This window comes from Pan paniscus, chromosome 9 (assembly GCF_029289425.2).
Source record: "Pan paniscus chromosome 9, NHGRI_mPanPan1-v2.0_pri, whole genome shotgun sequence".
Lineage (NCBI taxonomy): Eukaryota > Metazoa > Chordata > Mammalia > Primates > Hominidae > Pan > Pan paniscus.
The window spans coordinates 55,491,698-55,507,477 of NC_073258.2; the positions used below are offsets into that span (position 1 = coordinate 55,491,698).

Genomic DNA, 15,780 nt, shown 5'->3' on the forward strand with positions numbered 1-15,780 from the left:
TGTGAATAGTGCCACAATAAACATAGGTGTGCATGTGTCTTTATAGCAGCATGATTTGTTTTGATCCAGTGTTCACAGTGAAGCATTCAGGAACACAAGTATTAGCTGTCTTTTACTGGGCCTTTACCAGGTGCCAGCCAGTGTTCTAGGAAACTTTACTTTGTTGTAATAAAAAAACTCTAGATGTTTCAAATGAAAATGAGCCATAGAGCAGTTTAGTAAGTGGCCCAAAATCATATAGTAAGTGGTGAAACTGGGCTTGTAGCTGAGGCAGTGTGGCTCCTTTGTCCCCATTATTTGTCACATGCTACACTTTGTTTCCAAGGATTTCTTGAATCTTAAATAGGCACATATTGAGTGGGAAACTTGTAGTCATAATTTACTCACTCTAATCATGAAACATCTACCACTGACTACCGTTATTCATGTAACAGTTATGAGCTTGGAAACTGCTATTTAATTATAAATATATGAAAAATGAAAGAGTCAGAAGAATATAATAAGGGAGGGGTGCACTAATAGTTTTTTAGGTGGTTGACTGGAAAGGATTCTCAGTTCATCTAATTCAATCACATTGTTTTCCAGTGAGCAAACTGAGACAGACATGTAAATTCATTCAGAAAATGACTCAAATTGATGTCATCTTACAGTGAACGTGGACTTTCTCTTTCAGTATGCTGTTTTGGAATCTGGACACTAAGGTTCTATTTTTGAATACTCTTGGTATCTAAATAGTGTTAAAAATAACACAGTGTCCTCTGTTCTGTACCTTTTTGTACGGTGTCTATTTTCTCCTCTCTCACTATCTAGTTCACCCCAAGAAATCAGAAAAAAAACTCACAGCTAATGTGGCAGTTGGTGATAGCCATCAGTTAGTTTTCTTGAGTTCAAAATTTGTTGGTGAAAATCAGGATACTGTATGTAAATATGATTTAAAAATTGTGGAATAGGCAAGAATAAGATGCAGAGATGTGCAGCTCCTTATAAGGCAACAGAGGGTTAGACCAAGTAATTGCTACAGGGAATAATGTGATAAATAATACTTTACTATTTATTCAGGTTAATGTCCAGTCTCTTGACATTTAATGAGTTATTCATAAAGACTGAACATCTTTCGAGGCATGAAGGACTGAATGTGTAACTGTGGAATGCCACAGTACTGAGTGAGATATTTCAGAAGATATTACTTTTGATGCTACACAGATCATAAAGATAATACAACAACTACAAACTCAAAGCACTGAATATGCACGAATTTATTTATTTAGAGTCTATTACCACCATGAGAAAGTAACATTCTTGAGACCAATAATCTGTTGCCTATTCATCATAGCTGACTTCTGTGCCAAGAAATATGTTTTAGATAAGGAGTTATGAAATATATGAATGGCTGTTTTGCCTTTAACTCTTCTTCTGTACAGAATATTCACTAAAACTTAGAGGCAGAAGCTGTTACCTGTAGGCTGAAACGAAAATCTTTGAGGAGATGAGGAACTCAATAGAGACTTACAAAATGTTTATCATGTGTGTAAGTCACTATTGAAGATACAATGATGAAGAAGTGCTCTGTGACATCATGGATGTGTTCATATTCCTGTTCAGTATTTTGTTACAGGTGCTGTTCTCCTGAGCTCTTTACTCTGATACAAGCCTCAGAGAATAGAAAATGAGACTGAGTAGCAATGTTACAGCATTTGTCCTCCTAGGCCTTACTCAGGATCCTGATGTGTAAAATGCATTATTTGTCATACGTTTACTCACATACATTATGACTATGGTGGGGAACCTGCCTATTGTGGTGACTATTATTGCCACCCCCACCTTAGTCTCCCCAGTGTACTTCTTTATTGCCTGCTTGTCATTTATAGATGCTGTGTATTCCACCACCATTTCTCCCAAATTGATTGTAAGCTATCTCCATGATAAAAAGACTATCTCCTTCCAAGCTTGCATGGGTCAGCCATTTTATAGACCACTTAGTTGGTGGTGCTGAGGCCTTCATTCTGTTGGTGATGGCCTATAATCGCTATGTAGACATCTGTAAGCCACTGCACTATTTCACCATCACGAATTGACAGGTTTGCATCCTTCTGTTGGTGGTGGCTGTCACTGCTGGTTTTGTGCATTCTGTGTTTCAAATTTTAGTTGCGTACAGTCTCCTTTTCTGTGGTCCCAATATCATTGACCACTTTTTCTGTGACATGTACCCATTATTGGAACAGGCACACACTGACACCTACTTTATAGGCCTCACTGTGGTTGCCAATGGTGGAGGAATCTCTATGGTCGTGTTCATCCTTCTACTAATCTCCTGTGGGGTCGTCCTAATCTCCCTTAAAACTTATAGTCAGGAAGGGAGGCATAAAGCCCTGTCTACCTGCAGCTCCCACATTACCGTGGTTGTCCTGTTTTTTGTTCCCTGTATTTTCCTGTATGTTAGACCTGTTTCAAACTTTCCTATTAATAAATTCATTACTGTGTTTTATACAGTTATCACACCCATGTTGAATCCATTAATATACACATTGAGAAACTGAGAGATGAAAAATGCTGTAGAAAACCTCTGGTGTAAATATTAACTCTAGATAGAATAAGAGGGTACATTTTCATGTAGGTACAGGGTAATGCAGGTAAAGCCTTTCCAGCGAGTTTGTTAGACCTGTAATGGCAATTCAGGGGTCCTAGATTGGGAAAGCGGGATTCAGGAGCTCCCAGGTCAGTTAACATCTTGTCCCATCATGAGCTCAATTTGACATCCAGGATGTCAAATTCTATATCCAGAGTGATTGTGGACAAAGCTCTTGGGGTACAATTTCCAATGCACAGCTCTTTTATTCTGGTTCTCTATTTTCAGGTCTATGGACTAGAGACAGGGTTTTTCTTTCTGATTCTCAGCATACAATGGAGGAAGAGGAGTAAATAACCAAAAATAGACACTACTGTTTACAAGAAAATGCTAAGGTGCTTCCTTCAATGCAATTTCCTTAAAAACATTGTAATATTTCTGTGTTTTTTAAATTGTCATTTAAAACATTATACAAGAGCCACACTCACAAATATCTTTGCAACTGACTCTTCTTGGGTTGGAGCTGAGAGTCTGTGTGTGTGCAGTGGGATAATTCCCATAGGAGTCTTAGAATTATTTTTGTTTCTTTGGTAGGGTTTATGAAACACACTTTAAAATCTTTCTGAAGTCTTCTCAAAGAAACTTCCATTGACAACTTTGACATGACTTTTATTTCTGACACTTAAAGCATGTGGCATTGTTTTTAATATTAGAAGCTAGGCGACATTATTAACATTGAGAGTCTTTAGATCTTTGGAGAGACAGGAAAGGGAAACCAGTTTTATTTTTGGAACCAGCAAGTTTGGGCTGTTTTCTTTTTCTTTCTTTTTTTTAATTTTAGCAGTATATTTTATTTAACCCAATATATCCTAAATATTTTGATTTCAATATGTATTCAGTATAGAAATTAAGATTCTGTACATTCTTTTGTTTTCTTTTTTCTTTTTATAAAATTTTATTATTATTATACTTTTAAGTTTTAGGGTACATGTGCACAATGTGCAGGTTTGTTACATAGGTATACATGCGCCATGTTGGTGTGCTGCACCCATTAACTCGTGATTTAGCATAAGGTATATCTCCTAATGCTATCCCTCCCCCCTCCCCACACCCCACAACAGTCCCCGGTGTGTGATGCTCCCCTTCCTGTGTCCATGTGTTCTCATTGTTCAATTCTCACCTATGAGTGAGAACATGCAATGTTTGGTTTTTTCTCCTTGCGATAGTTTGCTGAGAATTATGGTTTCCAATTTCATCCATGTCCCTACAAAGGACATGAACTCATCCATTTTTATGGCTGCATAGTATTCCATTGTGTATATCTGCCACCTTTTCTTAATCCAGTCTATCATTGTTGGACATTTGGGTTGGTTCAAAGTCTTTGCTATTGTGAATAGTACCACAATAAACATACGTGTGCATGTGTCTTCATAGCAGCATGATTTATAACCCTTTGGGTATATACCCAGTAATGGAATGGTGGAGTCAAATGGTATTTCTAGTTCTAGACCCCTGAGGAACTGCCACACTGACTTCCCCAATGGTTGAACTACATTACAGTCCCACCAACAGTGTAAAAGTGTTCCTATTTCTCCACATCCTCTCCAGCAGCTGTTGTTTTCTGACTTTTTAATGATCGCCATTGTAACTGGTGTGAGACGGTATCTCATTGTGGTTTTCATTTGCATTTCTCTGATGGCCAGTGATGATGAGCATTTTTTCATGTGTCTTTTGGCTGCTTAAATGTCTTCTTTTGAGAAGTGGCTGTTCATATCCTTCACCCACTTTTTGATGGGGTTGTTTGATTTTTCTTGTAAATTTGTGTGAGTTCATTGTAGATTCTGGATACTAGCCCTTTGTCAGATGAGTAGGTTGCAAAAATGTTCTCCCACTTTGTAGGTTGCCTGTTCATTCTGAGGGTAGTTTCTTTTGCTGTGCAGAAGCTCTTTAGTTTAATTAGATCCCATTTGTCAATTTTGGCTTTTGTTGCCATTGCTCTTGGTGTTTTAGACATGAAGTCCTTGCCCATGCCTATGTCCTGAATGGTAATGCCTAGGTTTTCTTCTAGGGTTTTTATGGTTTTAGGTCTAACATTTAAGTCTTTAATCCATCTTGAATTAATTTTTGTATAAGGTGTAAAAAAGTAATCCAGTTTCAGCTTTCTCCATATGGCTAGCCAGTTTCCCAGAACCATTTATTAAATAGGGACTCATTTCCCTATTGCTTGTTTTCATCAGGTTTGTCAAAGATCAGATGGTTGTAGATATGCGGCAATATTTCTGAGGGCTCTGTCCTGTTCCATTGACCTATATCTCTGTTTTGGTACCAGTACCATGCTCTTTTGGTTACTGTAGCCTTGTAGTATAGTTTGAAGTCAGGTAGCTTGATGCTTATGGCCTTTGTTGTTTTGGCTTAGGATTGACTTGGAAATGCGGGCTCTTTTTTGGTTCCACATGAACTTTAAAGTAGTTTTTTCCAATTCTCTGAGAAAGTCATTGGTAGCTTGATAGGGATGGCATTGAATCTATCAATTATCTTGGGCAGTATGGCTATTTTCATGATATTGATTCTTCCTACCCATGAGCATGGAATTTTCTTCCATTTGTTTGTATCCTCCTTTATTTCATTGAGCAGTCGTTTGTAGTTCTCCTTGAAGAGGTCCTTCACATCCCTTGTAAGTTGGATTCCTAGGTATTTTCTTCTCTTTGAAGCAATTGTGAATGGGAGTTCACTCATGATTTGGCTCTCTGTTTGTCTGTTATTGGTGTATAAGAATGCTTGTGATTTTTGTTCATTGATTTTGTATCCTGAGACTTTGCTGAAGTTGCTTATCAGTTTAAAGAGATTTTGGGCTGAGACAATGGAGTTTTCTATATATACAACCATGTCATCTGCAAACAGGGACCATTTGACTTCCTCTTTTCCTAGTTGAATACACTTTATTTCCTTCTCCTGTCTGATTGCCCTGACCAGAACTTCCAACACTATGTTGAATAGGAGTGGTGAGAGAGGGCATGCCTGTCTGGTTCCAGTTTTCAAAGGGAATGCTTCCAGTTTTTGCCCATTCAGTATGATATTGGCTGTGGGTTTGTCATATATGGCTCTTATTATTTTGAGATATGTCCCATCAGTACCTAATTTATTGGGAGTGTTTAGCATGAAGGTTGTTGAATTTTGTCAAAGGCCTTTTCCTCATATTGAGATAATCATGTGGTTTTTGTCTTTGGTTCTGTTTGTATGCTGGATTACATTTATTGATTTAGATATGTTGACTCAGCCTTGCACCCCAGGGATGAAGGCCACTTGATCATGGTGGATAAGTTTTTTGATGTGCTGCTGGATTTGGTTTGCCAGTATTTTATTGAGGATTTTTGCATCAATGTTCATCAAAGATATTGGACTAAAATTCTCTTTTTTGGTTGTGTCTCTGCCAGGCTTTGGTATCAGGATGATGCTGGCCTCATAAAATGAGTTAGGGAGGATTCCCTCTTTTTCTATTGATTGGAATAGTTTCAGAAGGAATGGTACCAGCTCCTCCTTATACCTCTGGTAGAATTCGGCTGTGAATCCATCTGGTCCTTGACTTTTTTTGGTTGGTAAGCTATTGATTATTGCCACAATTTCAGATCCTGTTATTGGTCTATTCAGAGATTCAACTTCTTCCTGGTTTAGTCTTGGGATGATGTATGTGTCAAGGAATTTATCCATTCCTTCTAGATTTTCTAGTTTATTTTCATAGAGGTGTTTGAGGTATTCTCTGATGGTAGTTTGTATTTCTGTGGGATTGGTGGTGATATCCCCTTTCTCATTTTTTATTGCATCTATTTGATTCTTCTCTCTTTTCTTCTTTATTAGTCTTGCTAGCGGTCTATTTTGTTGATGTTTTCAAAAAACCGGCTACTGGATTCATTAATTTTTTGAAGGGTTTTTTGTGTCTCTATTTCCTTCAGGTCTGCTCTGATATTAGTTATTTCTTGCCTTCTGCTAGCTTCTGAATGTGTTTGCTTTTCTACTTCTTTTAATTGTGATGTTAGGGTGTCAATTTTGTATCCTTTCTGCTTTCTTTTGTGGGCTTTTAGTGCTATAAATTTCCCTCTACACACTGCTTTGAATGCGTCCCAGAGATTCTGGTATGTTGTGTCTTTGTTTTCACTGGTTTCCAAGAACATCTTTATTTCTGCCTTCATTTTGTTATGTACCCAGTAGTCTTCCAGGAGCAGGTTGTTCAGTTTCCATGTAGTTGAGCCATTTTGAGTGAGTTTCTTAATCCTGAGTTCTAGTTTGATTGCACTGTGGTCTGAGAGACAGTTTTCATAATTTCTGTTCTTTTACATTTGCTGAGGAGTGCTTTACTTCCAAGTATGTGGTCAATTTTGGAATAGTTGTGGTGTGGTGCTGAAAAGAATGTATATTCTGTTGATTTGGGGTGGAGAGTTCTGTAGATGTCTATTAGGTCCGCTTGGTGCAGAGCTGAGTTCAATTCCTGGGTATCCTTGTTAACTTTCTGTCTCGTTGATCTGTCTAATGTTGACAGTGGGGTGTTAAAGTCTCCCATTATTATTGTGTGGGAGTCTAAGTCTCTTTGTAGGTCCCTCAGGACTTGCTTTATGAATCTGGTGTTCCTGTATTGGGTGCATATATATTTAGGATGGTTAGCTCTTCTTGTTGAACTGATCCCTCAACCTTTATGTAATGGCCTTCTTTGTCTCTTTTGATCTTTGTTGGTTTAAAGTCTGTTTTATCAGAGTCTAGGATTGCAACCCCTGCCTTTTTTTGTTTTCCATTTGCTTGGTAGATCTTCCTCCATCCCTTAATTTTGAGTCTATGTGTGTCTCTGCATGTGAGATGGGTTTCCTGAATACAGCACACTGATGGGTCTTGACTCTTTATCCAATTTGCCAGTGTGTGTCTTTTAATTGGGGCATTTAGCACATTTACATTTAAAGTTAATATTGTTATGTGTGAATTTGATCCTGTCATAATGATGTTAGCTAGTTATTTTGCTCATCAGTTGATAGAGTTTCTTCCTAGCCTTGATGGTCTTTACATTTTGGCATGTTTTTGCAGTGGCTGGTACCAGTTGTTCCTTTCCATGTTTAGTGCTTCCTTCAGGTGCTCTTTTATGGCAGGCCTGGTGGTGACAAAGTCTCTCAACATTTGCTTGTCTGTAAAGGATTTTAATTCTCCTTCACTTATGAATCTTAGTTTGGCTGGATATGAAATTCTGGGTTGAACATTCTTTTCTTTAAGAGTGTTGAATATTGGTCCCTATTCTCTTCTGGCTTGTAGAGTTTCTGCCAAGAGATCCTCTGTTGGTCTGATAAGCTTCCTTTGTGGGTAACCCGACCTTTCTCTCTGGCTGCCCTTAACATTTTTTCCTTCATTTCTACTTTGGTGAATCTGACAATTATGTGTCTTGGCGTTGCTCTTCTCAAGGAGTATCTTTGTGGCATTCTCTGTATTTCCTGAATGTGAATATTGGCCTGCCTTGCTAGATTGGGGAAGTTCTCCTGGATAATAACCTGCCGAGTGTTTTCCAACTTGTTTCCATTCTCCCCGTCACTTTCAGGTAAACCAATCAGACGTAGATTTGGTCTTTTCACATAGTGCTATATTTGTTGGAGGCTTTGCTCATTTCTTTTTATTCTTTTTTCTCTAAACTTCCCTTCTCACTTCATTTCATTCATTTCGTCTTCTATCACTGATACCCTTTCTTCCAGTTGATCACATCAGCTCCTGAGGCTTCTGCATTCTTCACATAGTTCTCGAGCCTTGGCTTTCAGCTCCATCAGCTTCTTTAAGGACTTCTCTGCATTGATTCTTCTAGGTATTCATTTGCCTAATTTTTTTTCGAAGTTTTTAACTTCCTTGCCATTGGTTTGAATTTCCTCCTGTAGCTCGGAGTAGTTTGATCATCTGAAGCCTTCTTCTCCCAACTCGTCAATGTCATTCTCCATCCAACTTTGTTCCATTGCTGGTGAGGCGCTGCGTTCCTTTGGAGGGGGAGGAGAGGCGCTGTGCTTCTTAGAATTTCCAATTTTTCTGCTCTGTTTTTTCCCCATCTTTGTGGTTTCATCTACTTTTGGTCTTTGATGATGGTGACGTACAGATGAGTTTTTGGTGTGGATGTCCTTCTGTTTGTTAGTTTTCCGTCTAAGAGACAGAACCCTCAGCTGCAGGTCTGTTGGAATTTGTGAGAGGTGCATTGCAGACCCTGTTTGCCTGGGTATCAGCAGCAGTGGCTGCAGAACAGCAGTGGCTGCAGAACAGCGGTGGCTGTAGAACAGTGGTGGCTGTAGAATATCGGATATTGGTGATCTGCAAATGCTGTTGTTTGATCGTTCCTCTGGAAGTTTTGTCTCAGAGGCGTACCCGGCCATGCGAGGTGTGAGTCTGCCCCTCCTGGGGTGTGCCTCCCAGTTAGTCTGCTCAGGGGTCAGGGACCCACTTAAGGAGGCAGTCTGCCTGTTCTCAGATCTCCAGCTGTGTGCTGGGAGAACCACTACTCTCTTCAAAGCTGTCAGACAGGGACATTTAAGTCTGCAGAGTTTACTGCTGTCTTTTTGTTTGTGTGTGCCCTGCCCCCAGAGGTGGAGCCTACAGAGGCAGGCAGGCCTCCTTGAGCTGTGGTGGGCTCCACCCAGTTCAAGCTTCCCAGCTGCTTTGTTTACCTAATCAAGCCTGGGCAATGGCAGATGCCCCTTCCACAGCCTCACTGCCGCCTTGCAGTTTGAGCTCAGGCTGCTGTGCTAGCAATCAGTGAGTCTCCATGGGTGTAGGACCCTCTGAGCCAGATGCGGGATATAATCTCCTGGTGTACTGTTTTTTAAGCCTGTTGGAAAAGCACAGTATTTGGGTGGGAGTGACCCGATTTTCCAGGTGCCATCTGTCACCCCTTTCTTTGACTAGGAAAGGGAAGTCCCTGACCCCTTACACTTCCTGAGTGAGGCAATGTTTCGCCCTGCTTTGGCTCGCACCCATTGTGCTGCACCCACTGTCCTGCACCCACTCTCTGGCACTCCCTAGTGAGATGAACCCAGTACTTCGGATGGAAATGCAGAAACCACCCATCTTCTGCATCGCTCAAGCTGGGAGCTGTAGACCAGAGCTGTTCCTATTTGGCCATCTTGGCTCCACCCCCCTGTTTTATTTTTCTTGTAAGTTCTGCCTGAAAATTCAAGTTACTCTTTTAACTCATATTTTTATTTATGACTTATATCCTACACTGTTATAAGAAACAGGTTGAACTGTCAATATTGTACTTGAAATTTCAGCTGGATTCACCTGTTCATTTAAGTACACTTTCTGTTTTTTACATTACTATAGGTGGCAGTGTCACCGTATCTTTCTGGCACTAGATAAGGGGTCACATTTTTTCCCCCAGTTACTTCTGTCTTTTCAGCCATCAGTTACATCGTCCAGGATACCCTCTAACTGTCATCTAGCTTCTGGTATTAAAGCCTATGCCTCGTGCTTTAGATTGTTGTTGTGGAAGCACCACACTCACAGGTGCCACTTTTTATTCTAGTTATCTCTTCCTGCATTGTAGAAGGCTCCACTGTTTTTGTGACTTAATCAATAATTTATTTTATCTTCAAATGTTATGGGCTAGGAATTCAGGCAGTGGTTCACTGGGTATTTCTTCTGCTTCATGGGGCTGGGACTAAAGTCACTCAATGTTATTCAGCCAATTGCTGAGTCATCTGCAGGGCCCAGGAAAGCTTATTTCACATTTATATCATCTTGGATGTGATGACTGGAAGATATCTACTGAGTCCTTCCTCCTATCCATTTAGATGAATCACCACAAGGTCTCTCACAGGATAGACAGCCTTTTTACATGGGATTAAGAGACCCCCATGGTAGAAAGTAGAAGATGTCAGGCCAATTAAGGGCCATGACCAGAACCCGCACAATGTCAGATACAACATCTTCTATGGTTCAGAGTGCTCACATCACCATTCCAGATTTGAAATGTTACAGAAAGTGATGATAACCCTTGATAGGGAAGTGGCAAAGTCACTTTGCAGAGCAGTGTGCAGAACAGTTGTCTACCTCTGAAAAAGAACATATTGGGAGTTTTTATGAGACTGAGTTGGATCTATAAATCATCTGGCACTGAATTAACATCTTAACAAGAGTGGGTTTTCTAATTCTTGAATAGAATATATCTATTAGGTGTTTTAAATATTTATTTTTGAAAACTTTTGTAGTTATTAGAGTAGGGATCTTACTCATCTCTTCCTATTTATGTGTTCAGATGCTTTCACAGGTTTTTAATTTCATTTGTTATTGCTGTTAGTATATATAAATGCAATTGAATTTTTTGTTATTTGAGTCTTATAAACGTGCTAAATTTGCCACTTCTTTCTAGCCATCTCTGTAGAGTCTTTAGAGTTTTCTGAGATACTATTGTATTATCTATAAACAAGAATAGTTCATTACTTAGAGGGATAGAGGAGCGTTTGGGTTTTCAATTTGCTTTGGGTTCATTTTCAGAAAGTTGCATTTTCCCTACATTTTACTGTTTTATCTGTGCTGCCAAAGTAATTAACATAATGTTTTTCATAACAATCCTTTTCTATCCCTTTAAAGTCTAAAGGATCTATTTGAAGATGATTTTGTAAAAATGTCTGATATTGTAATTTGAATTTCCATTTCTTTTCTCTTTCTTGATCGTTCTTGCTAGAAGTTTATCAAGTTTATTATAAAAGTACCAACTTTCCACTATTTTGATTTTCCCTATTTTATGTTTCCCATTTTATTGATTTTTGATCTTATAGTTATTATGTCCTTTCTTTTACTTGCCTTGGCTCTAATTTACTCTTCTTAAAGTGAAAATTCAGATTGATGCTTTTAAACATTTATTTTTAATGTAACACTTATAGCTATAAATTTCCCTCTCAGTACTATTTTAGTTACATCTCACAAATTTTGTTATGTTTGTTAGTGTTGAGTTCTAAATATAAGTTACTCTAAAACATAGGCTCAAAACACTATGTTTTTATTATGTCTCAGTTTCTGTAGGCCATGGAACTAAGGATGACTTAGCAGATGCCAGTGCTTCAGGGTCTTTTACAAATCTGTAATCATCATCTGGCTGGGGATACAGTTTCATATGAAAGCTTGACTGAGGAAGGATCCACTTCCAAGCTGGCTGTTGGCAGGACTCAGTTTCTCAATAGAAATAAAAAAATCTTTTGAAAGTGTCATTCTACTTAACATCCCACAGCACTTGAAATTGTTTTATATATTTTACTGCTGCATGTTGTTAACTTCTGAATATATTGTTATTCATTTTCTTTGAACAATTTTTATAAAACAACTAAGAAAGAAAGAGAATCTCTGTTTAATCCCTATGTATTATATCTACTTTCTGAATTCTTTTCTATAAATTATGATTTTTATGTAATACATTGTGTTTTTCAGCCTGAAGACCTTTTTTTTGCACTTTTTATAATACAGGTCTGCTGGTTATGACCTTTCTCATTCCTCAAGTACTGAGCTCATTATTGTATTGCATATGACAGTTTGAGACCATGTTTAGCTCTCCCCTAACACAAAATAGGTAAGAGATTGAAAGAGTGAGAGGAAATTCCTGCAATTTGCTAGTGCAAGGGGTGTTGGAAAAGAGTTTGAAGTTCAATTTCTGCCCTAGTAGAGTGATATAGTAAATTTTCAGCTTTTTGTTGAAACTCAAGAATGTCCATGTCTCAGCATTAATGTCAACATCCCAGAATTAGGGATTATGCCATAGCACTTTTCAATGTCCGTTATCATTTGGGCTACTCCTTTTCTTTCTTTATCTTTTATCATCTTCACTTTTTCATAGCTCTAATTTGTTCTTATGTAATTGTATCAACAGAATCATTTACCACCTCGTGTCTTTCCTACAAACAATACAATTCTCAGGCAGAGCATTAAATAACTTCAGTGTAATTCTCCAATTAAAGTGAGAAGGGGTTCATTGTCTTTTCCTAGCATTAGCTGACTTCATGTCACATATGAGAGAAACTGGAGTTTTATTCTCTGGAGACAAGATAATGTCATGGGTAAAGATTAATAGTGTCCATTCTAGGCGTTATCACCCATCTGTGTGCTCCTTTCCCATGTGACATGATTTTTCCTTTTAACTAATTTATCTTTAACCAATTCCTTTTAACTAACTTATCTTTAACGAATTCATCTTTTGAATAAGCCATTATTATGTGGTTTGTAGTGTAAGCTGTATAATATAAAATCCCAAATCCCAGTGTTAATCCTAGTGTGGCAGAATTAGGCTTCTGCAGGGGTCTCCAGTGTGCATAACTTCACATAGTAGACACTTCTGAAAACAACTGGGCATTAAAGTTATTGGGTTCTAATGGCATTGTGTGAGTAACTTCCCATTATAAATACCCTAGAGTCATTGTCATTTCTTTTGTGTTACTAGGATGTGAAACAGGTGGTATATTTGCTAAGGTTTCTAAAATTTCTTGGTTGGTCATGGACCATGTTGTTCCAAGGAACTTGCCTGATTACTCCAAACTCTGTATTTTGGTTAGACTGATCAATTACATTAGACTAGTGATATTTACTGTTACTCCCATACTCCTTCAAGCTTCTGAGGAATCAATTATTATGATGTTATCAATGAATTAATCAAATCAAAATGAATTTATTTATTTTTATTGTGTGTTGTGTAAATTTTTTTTTCACCAAATTATGTCATTGTACTAAGTATATATCCTTGGGGAAAAATGATAAATATATTTTGCCATTTTTCTACATAAAACTGAACTATTCATGATATTTCTTTGATTGTAAAAGTTCATCTGGAAGCATAAAGATATGGAAATTGCAATTAAATATGGAAAGAATGATGAGCTATTCTGGATAAGACAGATTATAAGGTTATAACAATTAAAACAATGTGGTTCTGTTTCAAACATATACATTTGTAAAAAAACAATAGGACTTATACATTACTTCAGTTTCCTATACATATTTAAATTGAGGATGTTTCAGTCATGATTTTTTTTACAAATGACAGAAAATTCAATCTATTTTGAAATAGAAGAATATTTATTTGTTGGCTAACCTAAGTGTAAAATTTAATGTTATGTCCAGCTTCATGGTAAGTGTATAAAATTGATTAATTATTTAATGAAGAAGCCCTTTTCTTTGTTGATTGTATCCTGTGTGTCCCATGTTGGATTTAATCTCACTCTCTTATCACAAGAAGGGTTTCTATCTGTAGCCATTGAGAGAAGGCTCTTTTCACCACTGTGGCAGAGGTAATTGGCCTGATTATGATGTGGAATGGAGGTGTTATAACACAATAGTGGCAGGGAATCATATTTTTGTCTTCCAGGTGACTGACATGGGCACATCTTCTCATGCCCTGTCAAATTGTGATAATAAGTGAGAAAGTACAAGAATACTGTTCTGAATGAGTACAGTGATCAGGGATGAGATATTTTGGGGATGAAGGTCTAAGCTACATGTTTAAGTAAGTCATGAGATCAGTAGCATTGCTAGTGGAAGGTGAAGTGGGAGAAATAGAATTGAAAATGAAGGAATAAGATGCTAAATAGCAACTGCAACTCTATGATCAGCCAAGGTGCCATGAGACGTAGTTTCTCCTTTAAACTTTCTATTCTAATTTCCCCCAAAAAACAGAATCCTAAAGAGGCTATTCTCATGTGTATATGAAGAAATAGATTCCAGTGACATAAGAGGTAGACTCTGATGGATATAAGGATGTACTTCCTTGCCCTCTCTTTAGGAAAGAAGGATGCATTTTTCCAGTTGCTGGGCATGCTGTTAGTAGACAACCTTCAGATATTAGCCCTTTCAATATCTGTAGAAGTTGCAGAAAGCCACCTCCCCAAAGGCCTCATGTCCTTTTCCAGAGAAGTCCCTTTTTGCATGTAGATCTGTATTCAAGTGTCACTTGAGTGCAAGTGGGAAATATAACCTTGTTGTAGAAAGAAATATTTCATTTGATTAACAAATTGCAGAGTCTAAATAATACACTCTGGCAAGAATTGGAGGAATGTGTGGAAATGGACCTTGTGGATATTGGAACAAAAATGGCAAAATAGTCGGCTGTATTGGGGAATGTTTATTAGCATTGGGATAATTTATCAGAATATATGTAACATGGGCATAGGATGACTATAACTTACTGAGCACATACTGTGTGTCAAACATATGGAAGTGAGCATTTCACATTCTCAGGTTAGGATTGTCCAGCTGGCACCATGACCCACCCTTTAGGAGAACATTTCAATGTCCCATTTGTTCAGCTTCTAGGTGATGAGAAATGTGGTTATACCAGTAAATTCTATTGTGCTGAGTGATATGTTTTACTTTATTTACTAGAAATGTTTCGTATGGATAGAGAATAAATGAGATACCATGACACTGGGTAAAGGATTCTACTCTGTGAGTAATAAATAAGGCAAGTGCCAGAACAAATATATAACCAGAATATATGATGACAAAATGCTGTCTTCTCTAGACTTAGGGGTTGCAATGAAGTAAGCTGTCACAGGGTTGTTGGCTGGTTTCCCAGCTATTTGTACCATGTTAATGAGTCAATGATGGACATTGCTGATGGCATTTAAGACCTTGAGGCTTTGTACAGTGTTCATCTCTGCAAAAGTGAATACAAAGGTAACTGGGAAAAACGCTTACTGACATCTAAAGTGCAGTTCATGTTTATGAGATTCCTGAAAGCTTCCTCTGCGGTAGTTTCTTTTTGTTAGGTATTTATATCAGAAACTAACATTGTAGTATTTGGTGTTCATTTTGAGAGATTCATCCACATATGGTTCTTCCAACTACTTTGTCATCATTTTTCCATTTTTAAATTTCCAATTTCCTCATTAGCTCATCCAATCTGTGAGACAGTATCCATTTTCAGCCTAGATCCATAGGTATAGTGATTATTCCTTCCACATACAGCAGAAAACAAGACCGACTGCTCAAAATAGTGCCCTCCGGGAGGCTTTTCCTTCACCCCATGCTTCCAGACCACCTTCCAGGGACAGTGCAGCATTTGCAGAGTTTTTTTCTGTTTTTGCCATTCCATACAGATTGGTTACTGCTTTTGTTGTGGTCATCTTTAAAATATAGTTTGTTTTTTATTTTCTCTAACTTTATTGAAGTGTATTTGACAAAAATATATAATTATATTTAAGACATACAATGTGATGTTTTGGTAAATA

At 37.9% G+C, this 15,780-nt stretch overlaps 1 pseudogene; it reads left to right on the top strand.

Annotated features, from left to right (window-relative positions):
* Positions 1-1,666: 1,666 nt before the first annotated feature.
* Positions 1,667-2,614, top strand: LOC100982077 (olfactory receptor 4A8-like; annotated as a pseudogene).
* Positions 2,615-15,780: the final 13,166 nt, after the last annotated feature.